We start from the raw sequence: 18,843 nt of genomic DNA, 5'->3' as shown, positions 1-18,843 counted from the left end.
CCCACAGCACGTGGTCCAGTCCAGATAGGGTTACCAGGTCTGTCTTCACCACTGGCGAGAGGTTTTGGGGTGGAGCCTGAGGAGGGTGGGGCTTGGGGGAGGAACTTCAATGCCATAGCGGCCATTTTCTCCAGGGGAACTGATCTCTATATTGGCTGGAGATCAGTTGTAATAGCAGGAGATCTCCCGCTACCACCTAGAGGTTGGCAACCCTAAGTCCAGAGTGCCATCCTTTACATTCCCTACACTTGAGAAACAGGGCATTGGCTTACCTGATACTGTAGGACAAAAACAACAAGAACAGTTGGTTTTGATATGCCGACTTTCTCTATCACTTAAGGAAGAATCAAACTGGCTTTCAATCACCTTTCCCTTCCCCTCTCCTCCACTGACACCCTGTGAGGTAGGTGGGGCGGAGAGAGCCCTAGGCTGGCTTCATGTGGAGGAGTGGGAAACCAACCCTGTTCACCAGATGAGAATACACCACTCATGTGTAGGAGTGGAGAATCAAACCTGGTTCACCAGATTAGAGTCCACCGCTCCTAACCACTGCTCTTAACCACTATACCACGCTGGTTTATGGCATTGGATTCTATGGCATTTAAGTCCCTCCCTGTGAGGGTCTGTACGCCTTTGCCTTGTGTGTCCCCCCCCCCCCCCCCGGACTCGTAAAAGCAGTCCAGGCCTTTTGCCTTTCCTTGGTTCAGGCGCTGCGTCTAGCAGGCCCCAGATTGGAATGTCTCTTCCCACGTCCACCTCCCTTGCTCTCTCCGACTCCCTCCCACCAGTTATGGCCTTGGTAGGCAGATAGCAATAACGAGCTTCCTGAGGTCTTTGATGTTCCTGTACCATGCACAATTATCTCATAGATTCCCATAACATACATTTGACATCTGCTTCCCTGTAGGGGTTATAATTCTGTCTTTGTGAATTCGTGAGCACTTGCAACTTTACCAGTGTAAGGCCTATACTAACCTGAAGCTTCCAATAAAGTTCCTCGTTTCTGCATGACCGTCTGAGCAAGTGATTTTATGGAGTTTGCACAGGGAGGTTGGGAACCCTCACACTCCCCTATCCAAACCCCGCCCTTCTCTGACCCCACCCCCAAAATCTTCAGGGATTTCCCAACCCAGATCTGGCAACCCTATTCTGGGCACTCTAGCCATGCCATAGCTAGAGACAAGTTGCTTTTTTCTCTCAAACCCTCAAACATTCTTGTGCTGATGTCCCCCCCCCCCCAGTTCTACAGTTAGTCTCTTTCCAGCTGGCACTTTTGAATTATTTACCAAGGTGAATAGGGGTAGATTAGATTAAATAGTAGCCTAGACTGTCTTGGCGAGGAACCAGAATGGGAGCCAGTCACAAGCTCTTCTGGAGTCAAACCCCTCATTAGCTGCTCAAACGGTTTCACATTTTTTTCTCAATCAACAGTAAATACAGTCGGATGACAATACTTGAGACATCTTTGTCAATGGTGAAACAAACCTGTTCATTCAGGCGCATCAAGGGCTACATCTGATCTGCTCCTCTGACTCTTCTAATTAGATGTAGGAGCTGGGATTGTCCATTGATATTATGGTCCTATCATCACTTTGCAGGCTAGGAGTGGTAGATCCCCCCCCCCCAAAGATTCATCTCTTTGGGAACAGGGGCACACTTCCATAGGATTGCATGAATGATGGCTTAATGCAACATGATTTCTTTCCCTGGTTGCAAGTTACAAATGAACTGTTATCGCACTGAATTGTCTACACTCAATAGGCCCAGTCTCTCCTTGCCCCATCTAAAAAGAACCAGGGTGGGGGAAACTGCTGATAACACACTGATAACTATCAAACTCTCCCGTGAATGGGTTTTATATTCTCCTCATTGGCAAACAAGATCAGGCGCTGCCGTTTACTCCCGAGATTAGTTGGAACAACCGACATGGGATTGTGCAAGTGAGTAAGCGCTGCAAAGCTATAATTGGCTCACACTTTATTTATTAATTTCTTTTTTAAAAAAGAAGAAGAAAGCCTGGGTATTAATAGGTGCTTCAAAGCTACCCATTGATCCATCAACAAACAGTAATCTTTCCTTGGCAATACTCGCCGCCAGTATTTTCGATTGATCCTGTTGAATATGGAGAGAGGGTGATGATGACGCTTGAGTGGCAGAAATGACATTTATCAAAGAGATGACCCAAATGACAAAGGACAGTTATGAACCCAACCGTTTCGCACCACCACTACTCAACCGGGGGGGGGGGGAGAAAGATATTGTGCAGCAAACTCAAACCCAGAAAATGGTTCGAGTGGGTATGAATGATGCTGTTATACTGTTAAAGCAGTAACGGCCCCTTCAGACATTATGGAGCACTGTGAGCTCTTGACCCATCGAACCAGAAATCACCACAGAGACAATCAGATTCCAAGCAGATGGCTTTACTGGTCAAATAGGCAATATAGTGCATTGAAGGCAAGATGACAGCTATGGTTTGTCTTGCCCGTTATTTGGAAATATAAGGCAGAGAAACGGCGGGAGATTACAAAGCATAAACAGAGCATTATTTCCCAGGAGTGGCGTTCCCAGGCTTTGGTATGTGTAGCCGTCCTTGAAGTCTGGACGGTTCAGCAGAGAAACGAAAGGAAACATCTAAACCGAGATAACAGCCTGACATCCTGCTCCCCTTAAGTCCCCCTCCCATCCGGCAAGGGGGCTGGTCTGTCCGGGTAGGTATTGTGAAAGGCGTTGACGAGTTTGGGGGCGGAGACATCCCGTGCGCGAACCCATTCGTCATAGGCAGGGGGGAAGTGTTTCCAGCGGATCAGGTATTGTAAGGCCCCATGGTGTATGCGGGAATCCAGGATTTTGGAGACTTCGAAATGTTCTCCCCCCCCCACCATTATGGGCTGTTCAGGAGGCGGCTCCGGGTGCCATTGTGGGGAAGCAACATGGGGCTTTAGAAGGCTGATATGGAAAACAGGGTGCACACGCCTCAGACTTTTGGGGAGAGACCGTTCCACCGTGACAGGATTTATGAGGCGGGTGATGGGAAATGGGCCAATGTATTTAGCACTGAGCTTATGGCACAGACGGGTGGAGCGCAGGTTCTTGGTGGAAAGGTATACCAAGTTACCTACTTGCAGGTCCCTACCGGGGGAACGATGCTTGTCGGCCTGCGCCTTGTATTTGCGCTTGGCTCGGTCTAGGTTGCTAACCAGCCAGGGCCATGTTGTACGGAGGGTGTGTGCCCAAGAGGCAATGTCGGCATCCCCCTCTGATCCTTCTATTGGGGTGATAGGACCGAAGTCCTGTCCATACACCGCATAAAACGGGCTGAAACCTGTGGACTGATGTACAGCATTATTGTAGGCATATTCTGCAAAAGGCAACAGTTCCACCCAGTCATCTTGGTGGTAATTGACATAACAGCGCAAATAGCATTCAAGTACAGCATTGACACGTTCGGTTTGACCATCCGTTTGGGGATGGTATGCACTAGACAACCCCTGCTCCACCCCCACCAATTTGAGAAAAGCTTTCCAAAACTTAGCAACGAAACTACTTCCGCGGTCGCAGATTATCTTGCGCGGAAACGAATGTAGTCTAAAGACATGTGACACGAAGAGGTGGGCCAACTTCTGAGCGGAGGGGATCCCCGCACATGGAACCAAATGTATTTGCTTAGAAAATAAGTCAGTGATAACCCATAACACAGTTTTTCCCCCGCTGAGAGGGAGATCCGTCATAAAATCCATAGCAATCACTTCCCAGGGTTTGCTGGGTATTTCAAGTGGTTGCAGTAGTCCTGGGGGCTTGCCTTGAGATCGTCTGACTGTGGCGCAAACAGGACAGCTGCGAATAAAAGAGTCAATGTCAGAACGCATTCCCCCCCCACCAAAATTGTCTGCGCAACAGGTGAAGAGTCTTTAGGAACCCAAAGTTTCCAGCTGTTTTTACTCCATGAGCCAAGTGTAAGACGTCTTTTCGGAGCGCTTTGGGCACATATAATTTCGAGTCTTTGTACCAAGAGCCTCCTTGTTCGATTACACCAGGAGGCAGGGTTTGAGCAGAGCGTTCCATAAGGCATTGTTCCCAAAGGGAAATTTAAGAAAGACTCGGAGACGGGAACGATAGCTGTCATAATGTGAGCTCTTGACCCATCGAACCAGAAATCACCACAGAGACAATCAGATTCCAAGCAGATGGCTTTACTGGTCAAATAGGCAATACAGTGCATTGAAGGCAAGATGACAGCTATGGTTTGTCTTGCCCGTTATTTGGAAATATAAGGCAGAGAAACGGCGGGAGATTACAAAGCATAAACAGAGCATTATTTCCCAGGAGTGGCGTTCCCAGGCTTTGGTATGTGTAGCCGTCCTTGAAGTCTGGACGGTTCAGCAGAGAAACGAAAGGAAACATCTAAACCGAGATAACAGCCTGACAAGCACACAGGTACGGTCGGATGTAACACAATCATACATGAATTGTGGCTTCTCCATGTGTTGCCAGGTCCCTCTTCACCACTGGCGGGACATTTTTGGGGTGGAGCCAAAGGAGGGCAGGGTTTGGGGAGGGGAGGGACTCCAATGTCATAGAGTCCAATTGCCAAAGCGGCCATTTTCTCCAGAGGAACTAATCTCTGTCTCTGTAATAGCAGGAGATCTCCAGCTAATTCCGAGAATGATATGCGGTTTTTTGTATTGTGGGTTTACCATGACCATCCACATGACCATAGAAATGTACAGAAAGTGCTATTACAAAATGAAATGCGCTTTATATATTTATTTAACACTCTCGCCCCCAATGGGTTAAATAATGATTTTGATTTATCCTGTTTTTTGTGAGGCTACATGTATGATTTACCATTCACTATCCTTATATTGACACTGTGACTGTAAATTTAGCACGGCTTACATGACCTGACTACATCACGTGACCCATGGATTCTATATGTGCAAATGCAGCGAGTGACTATCTAACTTAAATATAGAAGGATTAGCAGCCCTCCGCTTGGGAGCTAATAATGATATTCAACTCATTTGAAAATATAAAAAATTGCAAAATTAAAAAACAAAATATTTATACAAAAACCTTTTGCTGAAGAAACTGTATCATAATATTAAGAATTTCTCCTCTTTTTGTATGCTTTCAACATATTGAGAGGTAAGCTGACTTACATCCATTTTTTAAATATGTTAAATCACTAGTAGTATGTTATAACATTTATATAAATTTTATAGGCTGATGAAGCTATGCTTTGGTGAAAGCGCTACACAATATCCGGAATAGCGTTTCCTCCTTCTTCCTTCTTTGGATTATTTTTGGACTTCGTGCCTACTAACTGATATTGTCAATCACTTTTGGAGTAGAAGATTACTTACCTGTGATGGACTATCAGACCTTGCTATTAGGCTTGTAGTGATTTTTTCCTTATTTTGACTATTGTTCTTTGCTATTAAGTTTATAGCGATCATTTTTGTAAATATTGTATATATTTGCACACTTTGTGGTAGGTTTTTTCTTGTAAGCACGTTGTTAATTAATTGTTGATTATATACATAGAGTCGTGCTAGTCTTTTTTCCTCAGTACCTGGAGGTTGGCAACCCTACGTGTGTGGTGCCTAAATAGGATCAGGACCACAGTGGTGGTGGTGGTAATGGGGGAGGAGAAGGAGAAAAACGAGGAGGAGGAGGAGAAGAGGAGGAGTTGGTTTTATACCCCACTTTTCTCTACATTTAAGGAGTTTCAAAGTGGCTTGCAATCCCCACAACAGACACCTTGTGAGGTAGGTGGAGCTGAGAGAGTTTGAAGAGAACTGTGACGGGTCTAGGGTTGCCAACTTCCAGGCTATTATAACTGATCTCCAGCCGATATGAAGTGCCTGTGTTATAATATTAATTCCAAATTAATATAACACAGTAGGAGATTGATAATTCAAAGCAGTTGTTTATTAGGCCAAATATACATACCGGGTGAAACTGCCCAAATGCGCCGGACAGTCTTTACACTCAAACAAAGGATTGCCACGGCATTTATAACCTCTGGTCAGGGGTGGTACAATACACGCAATACAGAGCATAGACATACAAAGATCCAATAATGGACACCTTTGGATTAGCATAGGCCTATCAGTGGGGGTTGAGGAGGGCACTTAGCTGGTTACATGATCTGGGACAGGGAACCGAAACTTAACATTCTTTAGGCCATAGGTAATTCTGGGCCGTGTCTTGGTGGAAGGCTGTACCAGACACCGACAGCCTGATTTACTGACTCATGGCTCCTGGGTGCCACCTTCCCAAAGCCCTCATGTGTGAGTGCACATGAATGCATAGTATTTCAAACCAGCTCTTATACTTTAGGCCTAGCCTTTCCATAAAAGCAAGTATGCAGAATGAACACAAAAGCATATTATCAAATAATAATAATAATTCCAGGCATTACAGATAGAGATCAGTTCCCCTGGAGAAAATGGCTGCTTTGGCAGTTGGACTCGATGGCATTGAAGTCCCTCCCCTCCCCAAACTCCACCATGCTCAGGCTCAGCCCCCAAACCTCCCGCCGGTGGTGAAGAGGGACCTGGCAACCCTAGACTAGCCCAAGGTCACCCAGCAGGCTTAATGCGTAGGAGTGGGGAAACAATCCAGATCATCAGATTAGAGTCCGCTGCTCATGCGTAAGAGTGGGGAATCAAACCCAGTTCACCAGATTAGAGTCTGCTGCTCTTAACCACTACACTACACTGGCTCTCTCTGGAAGGGCTGTGGCTCAGTGGCAGAGTATCTGCGTGGAATGCAGAAGGTCCCATGTCCAATCCTGGCGTTTCCTCTTAAAAGGATCAGGATAGAAGCAATGTGAAAGACCCCTTCCTGAGACCCTGGAGAGCTGTTGCCAGTCCGAGTAGACAAGACTGACCTTGATGGACCAAGGGTCTGATTCAGTATAAGTCAGCTTCATGTGTGTTAATGAGGATGGATCCCTATCACTAGGGTTGCCAACCTCCAGGTAGAGCTGGAAATCTCCCACTATTACAACACATTGCCAGCCGATAGAGATCAGTTCACCTGGAGAAAATGGCTGCTTTCGCAATTGGACTCTATGGCATTGAAGGCTCTTCCCTCCCCAAACCCTGCCTTCCTCAGGCTCTGCCCCCAAAATCTCCAGGTATTTCCCAACCTGGAGCTGGCAACCCTACCTATCACTAACATTGCCTAGTGTGGCAGTGAAATGCAAACCAGAGTGGTTTTAACAGTAGGGATAAATGATCCCTTGAAGCTCAAATGACTAAACTGAGGTTATACTTTAGTCACATTATGAGAAGACAAGAGTCACTAGAAAAGACAACAATGCTAGGAAAAGTCGAAGGAAGCAGGAAAAGAAGACCCAACATGAGATGGATTGAATCTATCAAGGAAGCTACAGCCCTCAATCTGCAAGACTTGAGCAATGCTGTTAACGTTTTGGAGAACATTGATTCCTAGGGTCACCACAAGTCAAAAACAACTTGACGACACTTCACACAAACACACAGCAATATGTTGCCATGGGGGGCAGGGGGACGGACTTGACCTGGCTCTGCTTTTGGTGTCAATCACACATCTACTGTAAGCCACAGTTCTAAAACCAAATCCAGACAAGACTGAAATAATACTGAAGACAGACCTTGTGAACCCAGAGCGCAGTGAGGAATAGTGGTACATGGTTGACTTCCGCTCCCCTTGGTCACCCCGGCCTACTGTGTTTGAGGGTTTTAAGAACATAAGAACATAAGAAAGGCCCTGCTGGATCAGACCAAGGCCCTTCAAGTCCAGCAATCTGTTCACACAGTGGCCAACCAGGTGCCTCTAGGAAGCCACTAACAAGACGAGTGCAGCAGCACCATCCTGCCTGTGTTCCACCGCACCCAAAATAATAGGCATGCTTCTCTGATACTAGAGAGAATAGGTATGCAGCAGGCCTAGTATCCAAACTAATTCTAATTAACAACCATGAATACCCCTCTCCTCCATGAATATGTCCACTCCCCTCTTAAAGCCCTTCAATCTGGCAGCCATCACCACATCCTGGGGCAGGGAGTTTCATAATTTAACTATGCGTTGTGTAAAAAAATACTTCCTTTTATCTGTTTTGAATCTCTCACCCTCCAGCTTGAGCAGATGACCCCGTGTATTTTCCTGAACATTTTTCTAGATCTGGAAGCCCACGTTGCTGTAGTAGTACAGGAAAGCCCAAACTTAATCAGTGGAGGAAGCTAAATCTCCCCCCCCTTTTTTTAAATAGGAGTCAGCCTTGGCAGACTATTCTTGATTCTTTCAACAAAAGCCTTCTGTCAAATCACAGTCCTGTGGTTGACCTCATAACCAAGATGGGCTACTGGAGCAAGATGCATCTTGCTTCCTGTCAAATTCAGTGGCGCGTTTTGACCTTTAAAGATCTAAAAGGCTTGCCCGCACCAGAGTTATGAGATTATCCCAGCCCCTACACCAATTCCAGAGGCCTACAAAGAATGCCATCGTGGTGTCAATAGTAAGTCAGGGAAAAGTTGCAAAGTTTCTTCCCCCACACAACTGTGGGACCCTCTTCCATTGAAAAACTGTCAAAACCCAGACCTCACGTCTTTCCAAGTTCTTTAAAACTTAAACATCAAATTAAACCCCAGCTGTTGGTGGTTAGAGCAAAGCTGGCTGGGGCTGAGATCAAAATGTGTCCTGTATTTACGTCAATCTTCCTAGTTCTCTTTTGCAAATGTGGATGTTTTAGTACTGGCCAATATCCAACCCAATGATAACAGACATTTGCTTAAATGTAACCATTATTCCACAAGTGCAGTTAATAGGGTTGCCAGGTCCCTCTTTGCCACCAGTGGGAGGTTTTTGGGGCGGAGCCTGAAGAGGGCGAGGTTTGGGACGGGAGGGACTTCCATGCCATAGAGTCCAATGGCCAAAGCTGCCATTTTCTCCAGGGGAACTGATCTATATCGTCTGGCGATCAGTTGCAATAGCAGGAGATCTCCAGCTCGTACCTGGAGGTTGGCAACCCTAGCAGCTAGTCTTGGGCAAAAGCACTTAAATAGTTTCCCCAAGCAGCCCTTGCAATGCCTCCTCGGTTTCTATGATTTAACAGTTTTAGAAGTAATTAAAAAGAAACCCAGGTCGTCCCTTCAGGGAAAGCCATCCCTGCTTGTCTACCACTTGCATGGTCTACAAAAGAGGACACCAGGCACTATACTGGTGTTTTGGACTATGCCTAAGGTTGCCATCCTCCAGGTTGTCAAACTATAAACAGGAGGTGTACTGATATAAGGTACTTAAATGCTTAAACAATAGTTCACATCCATTTATTACTAGAATCCCCCAGGGAAGTGTCTATACATCCTGCAGTAAATATCTTCGCAATCGTAGAAATTTAGGATTGCAATAGAAGATGCTCTCAACACCGCGGTCTGCTGGTATGTAGTTGAGTGCATACAGTTCCGGCTCAGCTGATCACTGCTGACCAATAAGGTTATTAGAATCTCGTTACTGCTGGAAAAGCTAGCGTGCCGCTTGTTAGTGTGCCGCTTGCCAAAAATGCTGTGTGTTGCCGATGGTATCAAAACACAGAACTCGTTGATGTTAATAGATGTTACAAGATTCCGGTAATATCTTGTTTCACATTGAGGTTTCTTCATCAGACTGTGTAGTTACTTCTGGCTGCAATCTTGCAGCTCATAAGAATGAGTCATCAACAAGTTCTGTGTTTTGATACCATCGGCAACACACAGCATTTTTGGCAAGCGGCACGCTAACAAGCGGCACGCTAGCTTTTCCAGCAGTAACGAGATTCTAATAACCTGATTGGTCAGCAGTGATCAGCTGAGCCGGAACTGTATGCACTCAACTACATACCAGCAGACCGCAGCGTTGAGAGCATCTTCTATTGCAATCCTAAATTTCTACTATTGCAAAGATATTTACTGCCGGATGTATAGACACTTCCCTGGGGGATTCTAGTAATCAATGGATGTGAACTATTGTTTAAGCATACAATTGTATTGGAAATATTGCTAAACAAGTTCCATATTTATACAGAATTGTAACTATCAAGTTTTTCTGTATATGTTGATGGTTATATAGTATTGCTAGAGCAAACAAATATATTGTTAAAACTGTACATATTCAGTGTTCAGTGGCTGTGTACTGAGAATTTTTTCTTTGGATTTCAATCCTCCAGGTGGTGGCTGGAGATCTCCCACTGTAACAACTGCTCTCCAGGCCACAGAGATCAGTTCACCTGGAGAAAATGGCCGCTTTGGAAAGCGGAATCTATGGCCTTCTTTGCATGGTCCTCCAATGACTTCAGGTCTTTGTTTGGATTATGCCTGCCATTTCTGTCCATCAGAGGTCGCCTCGCTCTCCCTCTGCGTTTCCCTGCATTTTGCCCACATTTTCAGAGACCTGTTTCATCTCAAATTTGAAAACGTGGGCAAAACGCGGGGAAAGGGGCGGGAGAGCAAGGTGACCTCCGATAGTCGGAAATGGCATGCACAATCCAAACAAAGACCCAAAGGCGTCGGAGGGATGGCCACGAGGGAAACAGCCATGCATAAAAGGCCTATGGCATTATACCCCATGGAAGTCCCTCCCTTCCTCAAGCCCCACCCTGTTCAGGCTCCACCCCTAAAATCTCCAGGCATTTCCCAACCCAGAACTGGCAGTCCTGACTATGCCTCCCTTAAGCACATATGCTGTGGAGGGAACTTGACACACAGGGTTGCCAACCTCCAGGTGGTGGCTGGAGATCTGCTATTACAACTGATCTCCAGTCAATAGAGATCAGTTCCCTTGGAGAAAATGTCTGCTTTAGTAATTGGACTCTATGACTTTGAAGTCTCTCCCCTCTCCAAACCCCTCCCTCCTCAGGCTCCACCCCCAAAATCTCCCGGTAATTCCCAACCCAGAGCTGGCAACCCTACCCTTGACACAGTGTTGGCTTCATATTCAGATATTTTAATAGAAAATATCGTTTGTAACATGATGCTCTTCTTTCTAACAATGTATGAAGCACAGTCCTGCATACTTTAAAAAAAAAACAAAGCATCGTCCATTTACAATTGCATGTATTAGGTCTCTTCTTTAGGACTTTACAGTGTGTGTTTTGCAGCTGTGCCTGTGTACACCGGAGGACTGGTTACTGCCATCTTTACCCTGCCTGGAGGATACAGCTATTCATTCCAGAAATGCATTCAACATAGCACTGACAGGGTGGTCTACAAGCTATCGCTGTAACCACATTTAGCATCCGTGGCCCTTCTTGTACCCGACTCACGCAGAATTTCAGAAACCACCAGCACAGTCAACTATCGCCAGTTTCTACGCAGAAGCCCGTAGAATTAGCCACTGAGTGGACAGGCTGCCATCTGAACATACAATTGCCTCAAAGCCAAAGCAATTCATCCCAAAATATTTCCAACGCATAACAGGTGAAAGGCATGAAGCATGATAACGCATGTTCTGTTGGTGGCACCCGGGGGGGGGGGAGAGACCTCTTTCAAAGTGGAAAAGGGCGTCCCACGCATCATTATTTGAGTTGGAGAGAGTTATTCAGTATGCTCCCCTCCCCCAAAATAGGCTATAGAACCGATGGGCTCCTTCAGGGGCCAAAAATATCCTCATCAGCTTCTCTTCCATGTATTCAAGGCACCTCAGTAAGGCTTTCTTTAACGATACCATTTTTGGAGACCTCCTGGCTGGTTGCTAGACCGCTGGCTCGGCAGAGACAACCACACAGAATAGGTGAAGGCACTAACGAGAAAGCAATTAAAAATCACATTCTCTAAAATTGTCGCATTAATGGAAATCCAGCTTCAGCACACTAAGAAAACCAGCGACGTAGGACAATTCCCTGTTGCCCCAAATAATTCACAGTTTATCCCCACAGAACTGAGGATGTTCATGACTCTGCATGCTTGGATTTTATTTTATTTTTTAGGAAAAAAATATATAGCGCTGATATTTTTATCGGTATTGGTACAGTACAGTGCATCCGATGGTCCCTTATGGGTTTGTGTGTGTGCCGTAGCTTTCAAAACACTCGGCATAAATTAAGGAGATCTATTTGTGCCTGGGAGACTGTGGATTGCTATGGAGATACGGGGGTGTGCGGGAGAGCAAAGTGGACTTTCAAACTATGGCATCGGAGCTCAGTCAAGTCCAAAGTGAGGGGAACCATGAGACAGGGCTTAAAATAGAACTTTGGGCTGTGGCATTCCCTAAAACAAGACCTCACAGCACCTTGAAGAGTGGAGACTTCAGGAATGTGGAGCAGCCTCTCTTAATTCATCTGAGCCAGGTAGCAATACCCCTCCCTAAAAGTTGCTCTCTTGGAAGCAAAAGCCATCCCTGCTGCCAGCTCGAACCCTTCTGGTACACGGCCAAAGATGTCAGCTTTGGCATGACCCGCTAGAGGCTAATGCCGGGTTGGAATCTGCTGGCAGCAGGCCATGCCAGGTGGGTCATGCCAATCTCTTAGCCACCCTTCGAAGCCACCGAGACTCCTCACTTTAAAAAATAAAAGGCATCCGAGCATCCTTGCGCTCATCTTACCTTGATCTGGTCCAGCGTCCTTGTTCCCTTGCGCGCCGTCCACCACGAGCAAGCCAGGAATTAGTGCCAGTTCCCTGTGAGTCATCCTAAATGGCAGAACAGGCTCACACTTTGCTCGGGCTGCCGGCTGCCTCCGCTATGTGACAGCTGCCGGCTGGCTTTGGAAGGAGAGTGTCCCATTCTGCAGCTTACTGCAGGGGGGGAGCGTCAGGCATGCAAGCGGCGAGGGGAAGGCGGCAAAGCAGGAGGGTGTGGGAGAGAGTGAGAGCAGAGAGGCTGGCAGAGGAATGTACCATCAGCGAGATTCTCTCTCTCCCTCTTTCTCGCTGTGACTCGTGAGAGTGCTGTCCGACGCCTTTTTTTTTGTGGTTTTTTTTTGTTTTGCAAAAGTTACCTTTTTTTGGAATGAGGGGTTAGCTGCTTGTTGAAAGCTCTGACCTGAGTTTCTGTTGGCCCTTAGATTGTCAATGTTTGGAAATGACAGAAACATGCCTATTATATTAGGTGCTGTGGAACACAGGCAGGATAATGCTGCTGCAGTCATCTTGCTTGTGGGCTTCCTAGAGACACCTGGTTGGCCACCATGTGAACAGACTGCTGGACTTGATGGGCCTGGGTCTGATCCAGCATGGCCTCCTTATGGAGGATGGGGCTACCCATAGCTACTAGTCAAAATGGATACTAGTCATGATGCATACCTATTCCCTCCAGGATCAGAGGAGTATGTCTATTATATTAGGTGCATTGGAGCCCAGGCAGGATAAGGCTGCTGCAGTTGTCTTGCTTGTGGGCTTCCTGGAGTGAACTGACTGCTGGACTTGGTGGGCCTTGGTCTGATCCAGCAGGGCTTTTCTTACATTCTTATGGATACTGGTCATGATGCACACCTGTTCTGTCCGGTATCAGAGGACCATGCCTATTAGGTGATGTGGAACACAGGCTGGATAATACTTACGGTTGCCAGCCTCAGATTAGTCATTCTAAACTTTGACAGAGGAACGTTTGCCAGTTATGGTTAGGGTTGCCATCTCCAGGTTGGGAAATACACTGGAGATTTTTGGGGCGGAGCCCAGGGAGGGCGGGGTTTGGGGAAGGGAGGGACTTCAATGCCATAGAGTCCAATTACCAAGCAGCCATTTGCTCCAGGTGAACTGATCTCTGTCGTCTGGAGATCAGTTGTAATAGGAGATCTCCAGCCACCACCTGGAGGTTGGCAACTCTAATAATGCTGCTGCAGTCATCTTGTTTATGGGCTTACTAGAAGCACCTGGTTGGCCACTGTGTGAACAGACTGCTGGACTTGATTGGCCTGGGTCTGATCCAGTAGGGCTTTTCTTATGTTCTGTTTGGGCAGAGAGGTTGTAGGTGTGGCAAGGAGAAAGAAGGGTGTCATACCTCACTTGGGAAGAAAAGGAACACAAAGTCAGGACCTCCAATAAGCAATATGTAAGAGGAATATGAAGAAATGTACTGATAAGCACGTAATTATGTCTCACACAGGGTAGTAATTGTGCCATGCCTATATATATAAGGACAATATATATATATAAGGACAATATATATAAGTACAACCCCCCCACACACACACTTAAGACATTAAGAGAGCCAGCATGGTGTAGTGGTTAAGAGCGGCGAACTCTAATCTGGAGAACCAGGTTTGATTCCCCACTCCTCCACATGAGTGACAGACTCCAATCTGGTGAACTGGGTTTATTTCCCCACTCCTCCTCATGAGGCCAGCTGAGTGACCTTGGGCTAGTCACAGTTCTCTCTGAACTCTCTCAGCCCCACATACCTCACAAGGTGTCTGTTGTAGGGAGGAGAAGGGATTATAAGGCAGTTTGATTTTCCTTAAAAGGTAGAGAAAATCAGCACCTAAAAACCTTCTTCTTCTTAAGAAGGGCCCTGCTGGATCAGACCCAAGGCCCATCAGGTCCAGCATTCTGTTTACATAGCGGTTTACATCAGCTGCCTCTGGGAAGCCCACAGGAAGGATAACCGCAGCAGCATCCTCCCACCCGTGCTCCTCGAACCAACTGATCTCCAGCTAATAGAGATCAGTTCCCCTGGAGATAATGGATGCTTTGGCAATTGGACTCTATGGCATTGAAGTCCCTCCCCTCCCCAAACCCTTCCCTCCTCAGGCTTCACCCCCAAAATCTCCAGGTATTTCCCAACCTGGAGCTGGCAACCCTAGGAATACAGGACTGGCCTTCACCCTAGGGTTGCCTGGTCCATCTTCACCACTGGTGGGAGGTTTTTGGGGCACAGCCTGAGGAGGGCGGGGGTTGGGGAGGGGAGGGACTTCAATGCCATAGAGTCCAATGGCCCAAGCGGCCATTTTCTCCTGGGGAACTGATCTCTGTCGGCTGGAGATCAGTTGTAATAGCGGGAGATCTCCAGCTATTACTTGGAGGTTGGCAAGCCTTCTAAACCCTGTTGACATCAGCAGAATTATACAGCCATGACTTTGGCGTGCGTACCAAGTGCATGAAATGAATGAAACACCTGAGGTCAGAAATATTGCAATAAATCCGGAATAACACTAAAACAGGGATACCCAACCTTTTTGAGCCTGTAGGTTTTTTGTTTGACTTTGGTAGGTTTATTTTTTTTTAAAAAGGATTTACAAGAATTGGAAAATATTGGATATTCCAATGCGCAGGAAGATACCTTATTAAAAAAACGCTATTTTGAAAGATTTTCTGGTGCCCAGCAACACCTATTACAGGTTGAATATCCCTTATCCAGACATCCGATATCTGGACTGATCCGAAGACTGGACCTTTTGAGCTGGCATACGGGCATTACTCACTGGTAGGGTTGCCAACCTCCAAGTACTAGCTGGAGATCTCCTGCTATTACAACTGATCTCCATCCAATACAGATCAGCTCCCCTGAAGAAAATGGCTGCTTTGGCAATTGGACTCTATGGCGTTGAAGTCCCTCCCCTGCCCAAACCCCACCTTCCTCAGGCTCCACCCTAAAAACCTCCCACTGGTGGCGAAGAGGGACCTGGCAACCCTACTCGATGGCAACGCCATTGATGGTTCAATGTACACAAAATTATTAAAAATATTGTTTAAAATTACATTCAGTCTATGTGTATAAAGTATATATATAAAACATAAATGAATTTTGCATTTTGACTTGGATATCTCTATGTATCTCTATGTATATGCAAGATATCTCTATGTATATGCAAACATTCCAAAATATTCCAAAATAAGGAAAGATCTGAAATACAGACCCTAAGAGTCCACAATCTAATCTGTTTTGTTAGGCTGTAATCAACCTCCAGACCATCACCCAGGGGGGCACAGTTGTTTTTTTTAATAATACAAAATCTATGAAATATTTTACTAATCCTGTTGACAAAAAACAACATGACCACAAACAATTCACAACATGGCATAATGCTCATGTGGTGCATGCTATATCCTGTGGTTGTGGAAAAATCTATAATGGCAAGACCAGTAGACCCATCAAATTAAGACTCTCTGAACATAAGAGAAACATAACAGGCCAAAGAGTTGGTGCTGCTCTGGTGAAACATTTCTTAAAAGTACAAATATAAACCCACTGACTTCTTGCTTTGGGCCATATGTAAATCAGATAAATAGGATGGCCTTTATGCAGGGTTGTTTCCCTGCAGTCACCCCCGGCGACTGCTTCAGGGCTTCCTTTTGATTATGCATGCCTTTTCCACCCATCAGAGGTCACCTTGCTGTCCCCATGCGTTTTGCCCACGTTTTCCAGATGCTGTTTTAGCCAGAATCTGAAAAACGCGGGCAAAACGCCCAGGAAGAGCGAGGCGACCTCTGATGGGCGGAAAAGGCACCCATAATCAAAAGGAAGCCCCGAAGCAGTCGCCGGGGGTGACCGCGCGGAAACGTCCCTGCATAAAAGGCCGATGATAGAATTCTGTTAAGGAAAGAATCCGAGTGGATACTGAGGTTAAATACTCTACACCCTAAGGCCGTGTTCGCAAACCTATGGCACGCGTGCCACTTCCAGCACGCGTAGCCCTCTCTGCCAGCACGCGCGGTTCCTCCAAGCCACTGGCCTTTTCGGCTCTGCCCCGCCCCAGATGGGGGAGGCTGTAGCCAAGGGGTGGGGAACCTCTGACATCATTGGCGGTGGCCCCCGGACTCTCCCACAGAAGCCGCCGCTGGAGCGTGCGTGGCCAGCCAGGAGGGTGGGAGAACGGGGAACAGAAGGTAAGCGCCCGCACTCGGCATGGCCGGCAGCTTCTCTGGCGCCCTCTGGGCCTGAGCGGGCAGAGGGGCATGGCTGGTCGGTGGGTGCGAAGGAGGCGCCCTCTGCCCCACCCTGCTCGCCTCTCACAAGCCTGCCGCCGCCGCGCCCCACCGCCGCATCCCCCCCCCCTCGGGGCAGGCAGGCAGGCCGGGTGGGAGATCCCCTCCGGGCGGGGGGCTTACGGGCCTGGGCAAGCCAGGCAGGCAGAGAGGGGCGCTGAGCTAGGCTGGGCTCCCTCCCTCCTTCCCTCCCTCCCTCCACGCCAGACGGGCCTCTTTTCCGCCAGAGCTCCACTCTGAAAGGGGTGGGTGGTGGCGGCGAGGCCCAGCCGGACGGGGGATCCTCCTCCTGCTGCTGCTCGCCCCTGGCACTTGGGAGGCGGCGGGACCAGCCCCGTCCATAGGCAATGGGCGCAGCGGCAGGGCTGGTGAGCCACAGGGCGGGAAGTCAGGCAGAGGCTCTGGGGTGCCTCCTCCTTTCCCTCCCTCGCTGGCGGGCGGCCTGGCTGGGTGGGGGCAGCTGTAAGCGGGGCAGGATTTTTTTTATGTTTCCCTTCTTGTCCCCCTTCGCAGCTGGTGCCTGATTGGGGAAGGCTTCTGGGTCCTTGTCCATTCCCCCCTTTCCCCCCTTCTCCCCTTGCATGCCTTCCTGCTCACCGCCCAGCTGGCTGGTGGGCCTGAGCCACACCACCACATTGTTGGCCTTCCTTGGGCTGCTCTGCCTCTCCTGCCCCTTCCCCCTTCCTCTCCCAGCTCCTTCTCCCTCACCCAGGACCTGCCCCAACCCTCCATGGGTGTGTAGGAGTGGGGCAGGACACCGAGCCTTTGCGGAAAGGGAAGGGTCTCCCGCCCCCCCTTGCGCTGCGGGCTGTTCTGTGTGACCGCCCCCCACTTCTTTGCTGAGGGTGGAGGCGGGGGCCGTGTGTGTGTGTGTGTGTGTGTGTGTGTGTGTGTGTGTGTGAGAGAGAGAGAGAGAGAGAGAGAGAGAGAGAGAGAGAGAGCAGGAAGGCTTTTCTGTCTCTGGCCACTCAAGCATGGGAGGTTTTGCCTTGGATTTGCTACTCTGTAGATGCACATCTTCCCCATCCAAATTCTCAAAACTCATCAGTAAGTCCCCATGCAGAGTTTTGAGAATCCGGATGGGGATAATGTGCATCTGGAGAGTGGCAAATCCAAGGCAAAACCTCCCATGCATAAATGGCTTCTTTCTTTCTCTGACTCCCTCCGTCCTTTTCTTTCCCTACTTTTCTTTCTCTCCCTCGCTCCATTTCTTTCTCCCTTTCTCTTTTTCTTTCTTTCGTTCTCTCCCTCCCTTCCCTTTCTCCCTCTCTTCCCTTCTTTCCTTCCTTCCTTCCTTCTTTCCCTCCAGCGGCTTCTCCGGCGCCCTCTGGGTCTGTGCGGGCGGAGGGGCATGCAGTCCTGTTCCACCTTTGAAGGGCCCACAAGCCATCCTCCAAACACCTTTCCATTTGTCTTGATATGTAGAGAGAAAACACTAAGGAACTAGTTGCCAATCTCCAGCTACTAGCTCGAGGTCTCCTGCTATTACAAGTGATCTCCAACCAATAGAGATCAGTTCCCCTGGAAAAAATTGCCACTTTGGCAATTGGACTCTATGGCACTGAAGTCCTTCCCCAAACCCCGCCCTCCTCATGTGCCACCCCTAAAACCTCCCACTCATGGCAAAGAGGAACTTGGCAACCCTAGCCTCTCCCTCTGGGCCCCCTCTGGGGGTGGTATTCAGGTTAAATTGCCACGATAAATAAGTGGGTTTTGGGTTGCAGTTTGGGCACTGGGTCTCTAAAAGGTTTGCCATCAATGCCCTAAGGGGTTAAATGAGAACATTTCTTGGCAAGCACTGTTGTAGATAAGAAAAACCGGTATCAGCTGGAGCAGTTTCACATTGGCTTTATTGCTTGCATGGGATGCTGGAGTCGAATCTGAAAGGTCTGTATTAATTAATGTGAATTGAAAGAAGTCATTTTCTTGCAAATGTGTATAGAGTACACTGCTGTTT

The 18,843-nt window shown here is 47.8% G+C and overlaps 1 protein-coding gene across 1 annotated transcript in view; it reads right to left on the bottom strand.

Moving 5' to 3' along the window:
- RASGEF1A (RasGEF domain family member 1A) overlaps positions 1-12,648 on the bottom strand; it is a 334,730-nt gene extending 322,082 nt beyond the window's left edge. The window contains exon 1 of the mRNA XM_056849705.1: positions 12,568-12,648. The gene's annotated coding sequence lies outside the window, so the exon portion shown is untranslated. The remainder of the gene's footprint in view (positions 1-12,567) is intronic.
- Between the last annotated feature and the right edge of the window lie 6,195 nt (positions 12,649-18,843).

Source organism: Euleptes europaea, chromosome 5 (genome assembly GCF_029931775.1).
Source record: "Euleptes europaea isolate rEulEur1 chromosome 5, rEulEur1.hap1, whole genome shotgun sequence".
In the NCBI taxonomy this organism is placed as follows: domain Eukaryota; kingdom Metazoa; phylum Chordata; class Lepidosauria; order Squamata; family Sphaerodactylidae; genus Euleptes; species Euleptes europaea.
Note: the sequence above shows the minus strand (reverse complement) of the source record. Positions and strands in the feature narration are given on the sequence as shown.